This window comes from Eptesicus fuscus, chromosome 5 (genome assembly GCF_027574615.1).
Source record: "Eptesicus fuscus isolate TK198812 chromosome 5, DD_ASM_mEF_20220401, whole genome shotgun sequence".
Lineage (NCBI taxonomy): Eukaryota > Metazoa > Chordata > Mammalia > Chiroptera > Vespertilionidae > Eptesicus > Eptesicus fuscus.
Genome location: NC_072477.1, coordinates 64,079,987 through 64,093,400, shown reverse-complemented (window position 1 = coordinate 64,093,400; position 13,414 = coordinate 64,079,987).

Genomic DNA, 13,414 nt, shown 5'->3' with positions numbered 1-13,414 from the left:
GTGGGGTGGGGGGAGAGAGTGGTATGCAGGTGACAGTCGATTAATGACTCTCTCTCATCATTGATGTTTCTCTCTCTCCCTCTCCCTTCCTCTCTGAAATCAATTAAAAAATATTTTAAATGCCAACAGATTTTTTTTGACACTAGAAAAGTTGATTCTGAGGTTCAAAAATAAATTTCTAAAGGCTTCCTAGATATCTACACTAATAAAAGAGAAACATGCAAATTGACCATACCTCCACTATGCCCATAAGCCATGCCCACCAGCCAATCAGGAGCGAGTATGCAAATTAACCCAACCAAGATGGCTGCGGCCACAGAGCGAGCAGGAGGCTTGGCTCCACTCAAGGCTACAAAGTTTCAATTATAGAAGATTAATAAATCCCAGATACCAGGGCCTCACCTTGGGTCACTGGGGGGCGTGGCCAGCCTGCAAACCACCACAGGCCCCTCGCCCCAAGGGAACCCCCACCCTGATCCAGGACACCCTTCAGAGCAAACCAGCTGGCCCCCACCCGTGCACCAGGCCTCTATCCTATCTAATAAAAGAGTAATATGCAAATTGACCATCACTCCAACAAGATGGCTGCCCCCATGTGGTCAAAGATGGCTGCCCCCATGTGGACACAAGATGGCCACCACAAGATGGCCATCAGGGGAGGGCAGTTGGGCGGGACCAGGCCTGCAAGGGAGGGCAGTTGGGGGCAATCAAGCCTGCAGGGGAGGGCAGTTAGGGGTGACCAGGCTGGCAGAAGAGGGAAGTTGGGGGCGACTGAGCCTGCAAGGAAGGGCAATTGGGGGGGGACCCAGGCCTGCAGGGGAGAGCAGTTGGGGGGGGGCAACCAGGCCTGTAGGGGAAGGCAGTTGGGGGCAATCAGGTTGGCAGGGGAGCAGTTAGGCATCAATCAGGCTGGCAGGGGAGTGGTTAGGGGGTGATCAGGCTGGCAGGCAGAAGCTGTTAGGGGCAATCAGGAAGGCAGGCAGGCGAGCAGTTGGGAGCCAGCAGTCCTGGATTGTGAGAGGGATGTCTGACTGCCGGTTTAGGCCCAATCCCAGTAGGTACTTTTGTTGGCTAAACGGGCAGTTGGACATCCCTCGAGGGGCCCCAGATTGGAGAGGGTGCAGGCTGGGCTGAGGGACACCTCCCCACCCCGTGCACAAATTTTGTGCACTGGGCCTCTAGTTAAGACATAATATGATATTACTGTACATAAACCAAATGTATGCATTAAGTAGGTGCTAAATGTGGCAAGTAATATTTAACTAATAGCTACCAAAATTTTAAATGTCTATACTTCTGAGTCACCCCTAGATATTCTATCATGCAAATAACCAAATATGTATAAAATGAAATATATACAAGTATATCCATTACACTGGTGGTTACAATAGCAAAATATTGGAAACTACCTAAATGTCCATAAATAAGGTACTGGACAGATAAATTATGAGACATGCATTCAAAAGAATACAAGTCTGAAAAAGAATGAAGTAGCTCTATATCAACTGATACAGAACAATCTCCAAGCTATATTGTTAATTGGAATAAGCAAGCTATAGAGCATTGTGAAGAGCAAGCTACCTTTGTATACAGGATATGTGTGTGTAGGGAGAATATATATGAATTTACTTGGGTTTATATAAAATATTTCTGAAAAGTTCTTGCTTCTGGGTAGGGAAATTCAGTCCCACAGAGCTTCACAAAAACCCATGATCTAGCAGTATTTCACTTGGGGCACTTTTGGGGTAGCCTATGATGAAACAGATACTGCTTTGGTTGAACGATGAGTGCATCATGTAAGAAGGATAGAGGGAGGAATGACCAAAATGGTCTGTTCTGCTTCCTAGCACTCACACCTTTTAACTCCCCAGCCTCTGGCAGAAAAACAAATTGTCAGCTGCTGTGTACCCAAGAATTCATTTATTCATTGATGACACAAATATTTATTGAGCACTGTTGTGCATCAGGAACTTACTAGGCACTGGTAATTCAGTAATAAATGAGATAAACGTGTCCCTGCTACCCAGGAGCTTCTATTTCAGCAGGGGAAACAGTATGAAATGCTTACACCATTAATTATTTACTTGCTATAAAAGAGAGGCTTCAAGTTCTAGGACCTAGGTGTGGCAGTCAGGAAAGGCTTCTCTGAGAGAGTGATATTTAAGCAGAGAAACTGGAAGGATAAATGGGAGTTAGCTAGCTAATGGGGCAAGGGGAGGGGCTGGGTGGGAGGAGAGAGAACAGCATGTGCAAAGGCCCTAAGGCAGGGAGCAATTGAAGGAATGCCATGGAACTGGAGCACAGATTGTGATGGGAAGAGGTAAGGCAAGGGCTAACCCTTGCAGAGTTGAGTCAAATGTTTTGATTTTTTCCCCCTCAGAGTGCTGGGAAGCTATTGAATGGTATTTTAAGCAAGAGAGTAACACAATCAGATTTGTATTTAAAAAAAATACCAGGCTGAGTAAAATAGGGAAAATTATTTAGTGGGGGAAAAGTAAAAGAGAGAGGACCAATAAGGGACATGGTTCAAGGGAGAAATGATGGTGGCCTGGTCAAAGGAGTTTTGGTGAAGATAGAGGTGGACAGATTTGACAGAAATGTAAGGGGTTAAATTGGCAAGACATGCTAATGGACAGAATTTGAAGAGCAAAGAAGAAAATACATTGAACATGACTCCTAGGTTCAAATAAATTAATTATACTGGTACATTGCTTTACAAAGTACTTTCATATACATTATCTCATGTGATCTGAACCTCAGTCTTATAAACTAAATAAGGGATCATTATTTCAATTTAATTGGTGAGCTTCAGGGAGTAAACATGTTTATTTTAATGAATGAATAATGAATGGCAGACTAGCATGATACCATCTCCCCTACTGAGAATAATTAAAATACTGCCAGAGAGAATTTAAGATGACTAACAATGAAACATGATGTTTCAGAAGAGCATACATTAAAATGATGCAAAAGATGAAAGATGAGTAGAAATGGAGATAAAACAGAATGAACAATGAGGCCAAGAACATACATCGTACCTATGTCTACACACATGCTGTCCACTCACTAGAAATGTATCCATCTCTAAACTTCCCAGGAGTTGAGGCTCTCCGAACATCCCACAGGTTATGGTAAAGACAATTCAAACTAGGGTCTTCCAGCCCAAATCCCATATATTTGATTTCACATTGGCCTGTAATCTAAACTACCAATGAGAAGGTCTCTCTATTCAATCTTCTAAAATTTCTCAAGGATTTCTGCTTTTAGATATAGCAGACTAGCATGATACCATCTCCCCTATCCTTCTAATAAAGAGGGAATATGCAAATTGACCATCACTCCATCACAAAGATGGCTGCACCCACAGATGAGGCCAAGTTCCCATAAGGAGCCTTAACGAGCAATCAGCAGGGACCTGAGGCTACCCCCTCCCCTGCCCCCATGGGGCTTGACAGGGGACCTCAGGCCATGCCCCCTGCCCTGGTGTCAGGCCTGGGGACCTGAGGCCATGCCCCTGGCCCGACGGGGCTTGATGGGGGACCTCATGGTGCTCTTCCCATCCTGGTGCTGGGCTAGGGGACCTCAGGCTGCTCCCCCCGCCCCAGCGCCAGGCCAGGGGACCTCAGGCCGCACCCCCCACCAGGTGGGGCTTGACAGGGGACTTCAGGCCATGCCCCCCACCCTGGCACCAGGCCGGGGGACCTCAGGCTGCACCCCCCGCCTGGCAGGGCTTGACAGGGGACCTCAGGCTGTGCCCCCGCCCCAGCACTGGGCCAGGGGACCTGAGGCTATGTCCCCTGCCTGTCTGGGCTTGACAGGGGACCTTAGGCCATGCCTACCACCCAGCAGGGCTTGACAGGGGACCTCAAGGTGAACCCCCAGTGCTGGGTCAGGGGAACTCAGGCCGCGCCCCCCACCAGGTGGGGCTTGACAGGGGACTTCAGGCCACTCCCCTCACTCCAGCACCAGGCCTGGGGACCTCAGGCCATGCCCCCACCCCAGCACTGGGCCAGGGCACCTGAGGCTGCTCCCCCCTGCCTGGCTGGGCTTGACAGGGGACCTCAAGGTGCACCCCTAGTGCTGGGTTGGGGGAACTCAGGCCACATCCCCCGCCCAGCGGGGCTTGACAGGGGACCTGAGGCTATGCCCCCCTGCCAGTGGGGCTTGATGGGGGACCTGAGTCTGTGCCCCCCACCCCCCACCTGGCAGGGCTTGATGGGGGACCTCAGGCCATGCCCCCCCATCCAAAGGGGCTTGACGGGGGACCTCAAGGCATGCCCCCCGCCCTGGTCTGGGCTGGGGGACCTCAGGCCACACCCCCTGTCCTGGCGCCGGGCCAGGGGACCTGAGGCTACGCCCCTGCCCAGCGGGGCTTAACAAGGGTGGGACTGGCTGGGTCTGGATCTAGCCCAATGGGGGGGGGCCGGCTGGGTCTGGGTCTCATGTGATTTTGAGGTGCATGTGAGTGGGCAGGGACTTGACTCTGGGTCCTGTGGTGCGCCCCAGACTCTGACAGGAGGAAGGTTTTCATATACATTTTACTAATTTTCTTTCATCTCTGACACTTCTATCATAGAGAAAGGGCAAATAGCAACATTAAATTATTTCCTCTAATTAATTCCCTTTTAATGTGCACAAATTTCATGCACAGGGCCACTAGTTGAGAATAATTAGAAAGGCTGAATAAAATTTTAAATATCGGAAAGCATCAAGGCAGCAAGGGATTGAGGGCTGGAGATCCTGGAGAAAAGAGAAGCTCAGAGAGGTGTGCCTGACAGAGTGTTACTTTTCCCTTTGGGGGATTTGCTAATTCACAATTGACAGATGATAGCTTGAGAGTCTGAGCAGATCTTCTGGTTATCTCACAGGGTTGGAGAATAAAAACTGAACTTCCAGGGCTACTAAGGATAAAGGGCCTCCATAAACACCTCAGATCTTCAGTGGGACCCCCGCAAAGGTCTGTACCCCAAGAGTAAAGATTAATAGGAAATAGACTAAAACTTATAAAAACTGAAACATAGTTTTGTTTGTTTTCAGGAACTCAGTCAATGGAGGTTTTTATTCCTGTTGACATTGTCATGGATATTATCATCGTTGTTATTATTTATCTAACAAAGTTGTAAACATTGGAATAGCATAGAGTGGTTAAAAAATTCTTTTTATTGTGATAGAAAATTTATCATCTTAAGCATTTTTAAGTGTACAGTTCAGTAGTGTTGAGTATATTTACATTGTTGTGAAAGAGATCTCCAGAACCTTTTCATCTTGCAGAACGGAACTCTATACTCATTAGATACAAGTCCCTTTTGCCTACTCTTCTCAGCCTCTAGCAACCACCATTCTCTACATCTATATATCTAGTAACATTCTTTCGATATCTATTAATTTGACTAATGTAGATACTTCATGTAAGTAGAAACATATAGTATTTGTCCTTTTTTCACTTAGCATAACGTCCTTAAGGTCCACCCATGTAGTAGCATGTAACAGAATTTCCTTCCATGAGTAATATTCCATTGTATGTATATACCACATTTTGATTATCCATTCATTCATTGATGGTATTTGGGTTGCTTCTGCCTCATGGCTATTGTGAATAGTGCTATGAACATGGGTATGCAAATATATCTTCAAGACCCTGCTTTCAATCCTTTTGGATATATACCCAGAAGCGGGGTTGGTGGATCATATGGCAGATCTATTTTAAATTATTTGAGGAAACACTTTACAATCCACCAACAAGGCACAAAAGTTCCAACTTCTCCGCATCCCCACCAATACTTGTTATTTTCTGTGTGTGTGTTTTTTTTTAATTTTATATTGGCCATCTTAGTGGGTGGGAGGTATATCTGAATGCAGTATTGATTTGCCTTTCTCTTATGGTTAGTGATATCAAGAATTTTTTTCATATGCTTATTGACCATTTGTATATCATCTTTGGAAAAATGTTTATTCAAATGCTTTGCCTATTTTTTAAAAAAATCCTCACCTGAGGCTATTTTTTACATTGAGTTGTAGAAAAAGAGAGTGGAAGAGAGGGAGCAGGGGGAGAGAGAGAGAAAAATATCGACACATCGATTAGTTGCCTCCCGCATACGCCCCTACCCTGGCTAGGGAAATTGCAACTAAGGTATGTGTCCTTGACTGGGAATCAAACCTGAGACCCTTCGGTCCAAGGGCTGACATTCTAACCACTGAGCCAGACTGACCAGGGCACTTTGCCTATTTTTAAATTGGATTATTTGATATTTTTGTTGTTGAGTTATAGGAGTCCTTTATATATTCTGGATATTAACCCCTTATCAGATTTATGTTTGTAAATATATTCTCCCATTCCATAGGTTGCTTTTCACTCTGTTGCTTGTGTCCTTTGATGAACAAGAGCTTCAGAGTTTGGTGTAGTCCTATTTGTCTATTTTTACTTTTAAAAAATATATATTTTTATTGATTTCAGAGAGGAAAGGAGAGGGAAAGAGAGATAGAAACATCAATGATGAGAGAGAATCATTGATTGGCTGACTCCTGCACACCTTCTACTAGGAATCGAGCCTACAGCCCAGGCATGTGGCCTGACTAGGAATTGAACCATGACCTCCTGTTTCATAGGTTGATGCTCAACCACTGAGCCATGCCAGCCAGGCTATTAAATCAGCCTTGATTGTGGTGCTCTGCCCTATCCTAACTGCCTTGCCAGAAGGAAAATTCTCTGTAGAATATTAGGATTATCCAGAGTCTGGCCTTATCTCTGTGATTTTTACACACAATATCTAACATTCAACCAAAAATTACCAGGCATAGCAGTTAACAAGACTAAATGACTGAGAAACAAGAGAAGAAGAAAAAGAAGAAAAAGGCAATAGAGCTAGGTCCATAGAAAATTTAGATATTGGGGGTATTTATCACAGACTTTTAAAAATGTGATTATTATATTTAAGAAAATAGGTGACAACTTGTATAATTTCAGCAGATGATTGAAATGTGTAGAGAATAACCAAATGTAGATTATAGTATCCTATATAATAAAAACCTAATATGCTAAATGTCCGGTTGACTGGTTGTCTGTTCAACCAATCAAAGCGTAATATACTAATGATATGCTAAGGCTGCTCAACTGCTTGCTATGACATGCACTGACCACCAGGGGGCAGATGCTCTGACCAGTAGGTTAGCTTGCTGCTGGGGTCTGGCCAATCGGGACTGAACGAGATGGGCCAGACATGCCCTGGAGCCCTCCCGCAGTCCCTCCCTAGCTGGCCAACCTCCCACGTCCCTCCCTGGCCCTGATCGTGCACTGGTGGGGTCCCTCAGCCTGGCCTGCACCCTCTTGCAATCCGGGACCCCTCGGGGGATGTTAGAGAGCCAGTTTTGGCCCGATCCGTCAGGCCAGACCGAGGGACCCCACTGGTGCATGAATTCGTGCACTGGGCCTCTAGTTTAAAAATAGAGTAATTAAAATTAAAACACTATAGGTGAGTATATAACATATTTAGCACAACAGAATAGAGGATTAGTGAACTAGAAAACAGATCAGTAGAAGAGATCAAATTAAGCATGGAGAGAAAAAATAATGGAAAAGATAGATTAAAGCAAAAAAGACTTTTAGGAAAAAATTCTCTGTGAAATTGTAGTCCCAGAAAGAGAAGAGAGAGAGAGAGAGGGGAAATGGGACACAGAAATGTTTGGAGAAATAATGCCAAGAATGTTTTAAAACTAAAGCCACCAACTCAAGAAATGCTGAGAACTCTAAGCAGGACTTTTTAAATTTTAAAAGTAGCCAGAGAAAAATACATATTACTTTTTTTTTTAAGTAATTTTTATTTTCAATTATAGATGATATAAATTATTATATTCATTTCAGGTGTACACCCCAGTAATTAGAAGTTACATAACTTACTAAGTGATCATCCCAATAAATCTCCCAATCATCTGACACCATATATAGTTATTAGAATATTATTGACTGTATTCCCTATGTTGTACTTTACATCCCCATGACTATTCTATAACAACCAATTTGTACTTCTTAATCCCTTCACCTTTTTTGCCCAGCTCCTCAACCCGCCTCCCATCTGGAAACCATCAAAATGTTCTCTAGAGTCTGTTTCTGTTCTGCTTATTTGTTTATTTTGTTTTTAGGTTCAATTGTTGATAGATATGTATTTATTGCCATTTTATTGTTCATATTTTTTATCTTCTTCTTAAAAAAGACTCTTTAACATTTCATATAGTACTAGTTTGGTGAAGATGAACTCCTTTAGCTCTGAAAAGCTCTTTATCTGCCCTTCAATTCTAAATGATAGCTTTGTTGGGTAGAGTAATCTTGGTTGTAGGTGCTTGCTTTTTATGACTTTGAATATTTCTTGCCAATCCCTTCTGGCCTGCAAAGTTTCTTTTGAGAAATCAGCTGACAGTCTTATAGGTGTTCCCTTGTAGGTAACTAACTGCTTTTTTCTTGTTTTTAAGATTCTTGCTTTGCCTTTAACATTTTGCATTTTAATTATGATGTTTCTTGGTGTGGGCCTCTTTGGGTTCATCTTGTTTGGGACTCTGTGCTTTCTGGACTTGTATTTCTATATCCTTCACCAAGTTAGGGAAGTTTTCTGTCATTATTTTTTCAAATAGGTTTTCAATTTCTCACTCTCTCTTTTCCTTCCAGTACCCTCAGTGATGCAAATGTTGGTATGCTCAAAGTTGTCCCAGAGGCTCCTTACACTACCTTCATTTTTTAAAATTCTTTTTTTCTTGTTGCTGTTTGAATGGGTGTTTTTTGCTTCCTTATATTATAAACCGTTGACTCAATTCTCAGTTTCATCTACTCTACAGTTGACTCCCTGTAAGTTATTCTTTATTTCAGTTAGTGTATTCTTCATTTCTGACTGGTTCTTTTTTATGCTGCTGAGGTTCTCACTAAATTCATTGAGCAATACTATAACCAGTGTTTTGAACTCCTGCATCTAATAGATTGTTTGTCTCCATTCTCTTTGGTTCTTTTTCTGGAGTTTTGCTCTGTTCTTTCACCTGGGCCATGTTCTTTTGTCTCCTCATTTTGGCAGCCTCCTGTGTTTGTTTCTATGTATTAGGTAGAGTTGCTATGTCTTCCTGGCTTAGTAGTGTGGCCTAATGTAATAGGTGTCCTGTAGGGTCCAGTGATACAGCCTCCCCAATCACTAAAGCTGGGCATCTCTCCATTCCCCCATGTGGGCTGTACGCTCTCCTGTTCAGGTTGAGCTGTGATTGCTGTTGGCACGACAATGTGAGGGAATTATCCAGGCCCATCATCTTTAAGGACTGGCTGTGACCACTGACCACTGACCTCCAACCACCGAGGAGGGTCAGCTGTGCAAGGGCCCACCACACAAAGCAAGACTTACTTCAGCAGGGCTCTGGTGTCTGCTGAGTCTGCCCCTTAAGTGTCTCACTTGTAGAGGTGATTGGGTTGTGCTTTGATGTGTTTTGAAGCTGTCCACTAGGTTGTTTGTTCTGAGGCCTCCAGATAGGTGTATGCCAAGGTCAGCCACCACCTGTGCTTTGTCCAGGACCACCCTCCATAAGCTACAAAACGATCTGCAGATGGTTGCTTTTTGTGCTGGGTTTGGAGGTACACAGGCAAGGTCAAGCTGTGAATAAAGGCTGGTTGCTGCTAGTGTCAGGCCTGGGGCCACTTATCAAGAGGTTTGGGGTTTGCTGAGGCCAAGATGCTGCTTTGTGAGAGATTTTAGGAAAATCTGAAGCATGCATCAAGACAAGCCATTCATATGGAAAAACCACTGGAAACAGCTTGGGTGGGCTTGAAAGTTGGGTGGGGCAGGCCTTCTGGGAATCACCAGGGTGGGGCAAACAGTGTGAGTCAGGTTGATGGAGACTCAGATATGGCACCTGTCTGCTGGCTTTGTGAGGGAAGGGCTCATCAAAGTAACAAAGGATTCTGCCAGCACTTCTGTCTGGGAGAAAGCTCTCACCCTGATGCCAAACAATTCAGTCCCTCCCTATGTCTCTGGTGCCTTTCAAGCTGCTGACCCCATGCTGGAGCTCAGAGGGAGGGAGTCCGAGTAAGTCCATGTGTGGGCCCTTTAAGAGGAACTGCCTGGGACTCCAGCAGCCTCAGTCTTCCTCAGCCTCAATCCTGCTGGATTTTACAACCAGAAGTTATGGGGACTTCTCTTCCTGGCACTGGGACACTAGATAGGGGGGCCTGGTGGGCTGGGACCCCTTGCTCTTCAGGGGGACTTCCACAGCTGAGATATCCTTCCCAATTTTTATCCATCACATGTGGGTGTGGGACCAGCCCACTCTGCATCTCTGCCTCTCTTACCAGTCTTGATGTGGCCTCTTTAATTCCCTAGTAGGACTTTGATTCAGCTCAATTTCAGGTGGTTCTGAATAATGGTTGTTCTGTAGTTTAGTTGTAATTTTTTGTTTGTTTGCTTTCTGTTAATTCTCACCTGAGGATATATTTTTCCATTGATTTTTAGAGAGGGTGGAAGGGAGGGAGGCAGGGAGAGAGAGAGAGAAAAAAAACCCACACAACATGGATGTGAGAGAGACACATCAATTGGTTGCCTTCTGCACATGGCCTGAGTGGGGTCAGGGATTGAACCTGGAACCCAGGTTCATGCTCTTGACTGGGAATTGAACCAGAGACATTTTTGTGTGAGGGATGATGCTCTAACTACTGATAACACTGGCCAGAGCTAGTTGTAATTTTGATGTGGTTATGGGAGGATGCAAGTACCACATTTACCTATGCTTCCAACTTGGGCAGAAGTCAAAACACATATTACTTTCAAAAGAGCAAAATAAGATTTATAGATGACATATCAATGAAAACAATGGAAGCTAAAAGACAAGTGAGATGATATCTTGAAAAATTCTGAGGAAGAAACAGCTAATCTAGAATTATATACCATATTTTCCGGCGTATAAGACGACTTTTTAACCCAGGAAAATCTTCTATACGCCCCGTCGTCTTATACGCCGGAAAATACGGTATATGAGAAAATATCTTTTAACAAATGAAGGCATATATTTCCAGACAAACAAACGTGCCTTGTTTTCCATTGTTCTGTCCAAATCAGCAAACATGGGGGCTCAGGGCACATTTATCAACTAATTGACTAAATGAGTTAATTAAAAATTAGGAATCTGAACAAGGATTCCCTAGAGTTTTTAGTTTTAGATCATAGTGATAATGCTAATATCTACATAAGAGTAATCATTGGTAACCTTTAATGTTTTTCTTGATGGAAGCCTATTATCCAAAGAATTGGATGGCTCTGTTTATTACATAAAGGGGCAAAGTTTAAAGATATATAAGGAAACTGAGAGTCAATTAACATACTGGTAATCCCTGATCTTTGATTTTGAGACCCTGCGAAAAGGGTCTCAATGAGCCACTCTTTTCTTAGCCAGCCAGTTCTATAGTCCAGTTTAAAAGGTCTTGAAAGACCATGTGACTTTTAAACTTTCCTGGAGGATTTTTCCAACCTGAGCAATTGGTGGGTCAATGCTCAGCTATTTCTGCATTAAGTATGGTGGGGGTGCAATCAGTCAGCTCACTCAAGACAAGGGCTGAGCTGAAGTTCTGGATGGAGGTGCTTCCTTTTTTCTTATGGTGCCACAGCTGGACACCTACCAGAGAAAGTCTGTGAGCAGCTGGGCTTCACTGCAGAATGGTAGACATACTCTGTAGTTTAGTTGTATTTGCATACCTAAACTTGTTGCAAGGTTTTTATTTGAGCTATATCCTCTTTAAACTGTGAGAACTGACTTCCTTGTCAAGGAGTAGGGGGCACAGTAGTGGGCAAGGAAGGCATTTACAAAGCAGTTCCTGGGTGTGACGACTGTACAATGGAGCAGTAGTTGTAGAATCTGCCATCTAGAAATGAGAAATAGGCGGAAAGGGAGAGAGAGAGAGAGAGAGAGAGAGAGAGAGAGAGAGAGAGAGAGAGAGAGAGAGAGATTCATTGTCCCCACCCCTCCTAGGGGGATTGAACCTGCAACCTGGGTATGTGCCCTGACTGGGAGTAGAACCGGCGACCTTTCGGTCCACAGGACGATGCTCCAACCAACTGAGCCGCACCAGCTAGGGCCCATGTTGTGTTCTTTGCCTCATGAAGGCACCAATAGAAAAGTAGAGGGCTGAAGAAGAGTAGGGTTAAAGTATTAATTTTTCTGATTCCTTCCCTATATCATCACTGAAGGTCAGTTCTTGGCAGGCAGCCCTCTTCACGTAAATCTTTCTGTCTTACATATGTGGAATGTAAGCAATGCATTTCCAACAATCTCTCCCTCCCCTCACTTCTTCAGGTTTATGGATCTAAGTGTCCCACAGTTACCGTGGTTCCCTACTCCTGGCCACGCCTGAGTATATAGCCCCTCTCCTCAAAATATCCACCTATAGACAGAATTAAAAGGAGAAATAGATAAATCCACAATCATAATGGGGAATTTTAACATACATCATTTGGTAATTTATAGAACAAATAGAAAAAATGACCGAGGATATAGATTTGAGGATATAGATTTAACAAACTTGACCTAATGGACATATATAAAACAATGTGCCACAAAACTGCAAAATACATACTCAAAAGCACATGGAACATCTATCAATGGACTATATGCTGGCCCACAGTACAGGTCTCAACAAATTGAAAAGGATGAAAATCAGACAGAGTAAGTTCTCTAACCACATTGTAACTAGGCTAGAAATTAGTTCCAAAAAGATAACTAGAGAATCACCAAATATATGGAATGTAAGCAATGTCTTTCTTCTTTCTTTCTTTCTTTCTTTCTTTCTTTCTTTCTTTCTTTCTTTCTTTCTTTCTTTCTCCTCACTCGAGGATATTTTTCCATTGATTTTCAGAGAGAGTGGAAGGAGCAGGAAAGACAGATAGAAACATCCATATGAGAGAAACACATCAACTGGTTGCCCCCTGCAACCACCCAGACTAGGGCCTGGGCCAGGGAGGAGCCTGCAACTGAGGTACATGCCCTTGACTAGAATCGAACCCGGGACCCTTTGGTCCACAAGCCTACACTCTATCCACTGAGCCAAACCAGCTAGGGCAGCAATGTGTTTCTAAAATCAGTCTTTTATTCTCCCTCTGTTTCTAATCTTGATCCTTCTCCCTCTACCTTGGTGAAGAGTGACAGAGCTCTTTCTCACATTCCCACAGATTCATACATTATCCCAGCATTGACCTATAAACCAGGAGGTCAGGGTTCCTGAACACTTTTGCTGTGCCAAGTACTTGGCCAGTCTCCTGTTAGGAAGCTCCAAGCGCTTGTACAGTCTGAAGACAAGTTCCAATCTGTGGGGTCCAAGGCAAGCTAGGAATACTCTGCAGTCAAATTCTTTTTGTCTATACTCCTGAAAAAGTGGCAGACCCAAAGGTGACCTTCAGGATTGAGA